Source organism: Mastomys coucha, unplaced genomic scaffold, assembly GCF_008632895.1.
Source record: "Mastomys coucha isolate ucsf_1 unplaced genomic scaffold, UCSF_Mcou_1 pScaffold12, whole genome shotgun sequence".
In the NCBI taxonomy this organism is placed as follows: Eukaryota; Metazoa; Chordata; class Mammalia; order Rodentia; family Muridae; genus Mastomys; species Mastomys coucha.
The window spans coordinates 91,598,067-91,599,353 of NW_022196894.1; the positions used below are offsets into that span (position 1 = coordinate 91,598,067).

Consider the following 1,287-nt stretch of genomic DNA (forward strand, 5'->3'; position numbering starts at 1 on the left):
GCCCTGGCTGTCCTGGAACTCATTCTGTAGACCAGGCTGGCCTTGAACTCAGAAATCCAGCATTTTTTTAACCACACAATAAGGAAGAAAGTTTTTAGGATTTTTTTTAGAAGTTATCAGCAACCATTCAGTGTAGTAAGACAGCTAGAAGGCCCGAAACAGTACCAGTCTTTAAATCTATGTCTATGACCAATGCTGTGTCCCACGTCAAATCATTCCAAGCCAGGCTGGCTCCAGGCACTAATGGAAGTGTTTCAAGCAGATTAGCAGGAAGTTGGCTTGAGTTTTTAAGGTCATAAAATGCAACTGTGACATATGAAGAGAAGCAGCCCTGGACACCTACACCAAGCATTGTTTACAGTGGCAGAGAAATAATTTATCCTTAGCTCAGGGAGACATTGTATAGGGATTTAGGGCTGGTCCAGAAATTCTGTTCAAAGAACCTTATAACCACTTGACTCTGAGGTTCTTTGCACGTTCATGTCAAATAGATGTTATGATTGGACCATACAACCAGTTGGGTTTAGTTCTATCTGATTTGAAATAAGTGAAAAACGGGGAGGGGATCTCTTACACTAAGATTCCTTCACCTCAGCTCCAAAATGTCATGTGATAAAATGCAGCATTACAAAACCAGGAACCCTTCAAAGGCATGTAGCACCAGTGTCTTAGTGTTCTATTATGAAGAGACACAATGACCAAGGCAATTTATAAAAGGAAGCATTTCATTGGAAACTTACATTTTTTGAAGGTGGCTCATAATCACCATGTAGAGAAGCAGACAGGCATAGTGCTGGAGCAGTAACTGAGAGCTTTACATCCTAACCTGCAGGTAGTAGGCAGAGAGAGGGGAGAGGGAAAAGGGAGGGGAGGGAAGGAAAGAGAGAGAGAGGGAAGGAGGGAGGGAGGGAGAAGGAAAGAGAGAGAAAGAGAGGGAGGGAGGGAAAGAGGGAGAGAAAGAAAGAGAGAGAGAGGGAAGGAGGGAGGGAGGGAGAAGAAAAGAGAGAGAATGAGAGGGAGGGGGAAAGAGAGAGAGGGAGAAAGAGAGAGGGAAGGAGGGAGGGAGGGAGAAGGAGAGAGAGAAAGAGAGGAAGGGAGGGAAAGAGGGAGAGAGAGAGGGAGAAAGAGAGAGGGAAGGAGGGAGGGAGGGAGAAGGAAAGAGAGAGAAAAAGAGAAAGGGAGGAAAAGAGGGAGAGAAAGAAAGAGAGAGAGAGAGAGAGGGAAGGAGGGAGGGAGGGAGAAGAAAAGAGAGAGAAAGAGAGGAAGGGAGGGAAAGAGGGAGAGAGA

General features: G+C 45.6%; 2 protein-coding genes across 9 annotated transcripts in view; one reads left to right on the forward strand and one right to left on the reverse strand.

Annotated features, from left to right (window-relative positions):
- Setd4 (SET domain containing 4) overlaps positions 1-1,287 on the reverse strand; it is a 78,524-nt gene that overhangs the window by 76,544 nt on the left and 693 nt on the right. For 7 of the 8 annotated variants that reach the window (XM_031364458.1, XM_031364461.1, XM_031364460.1 and 4 more), the window contains exon 2: positions 741-826. The exons of the other annotated variant lie outside the window; for it this stretch is intronic. The gene's annotated coding sequence lies outside the window, so the exon portion shown is untranslated. The remainder of the gene's footprint in view (positions 1-740; positions 827-1,287) is intronic. 8 annotated transcript variants of the gene reach the window in all.
- Positions 1-1,287, forward strand: part of LOC116086159 (carbonyl reductase [NADPH] 1-like) — a 5,737-nt gene that overhangs the window by 2,089 nt on the left and 2,361 nt on the right. The window lies entirely within an intron of this gene.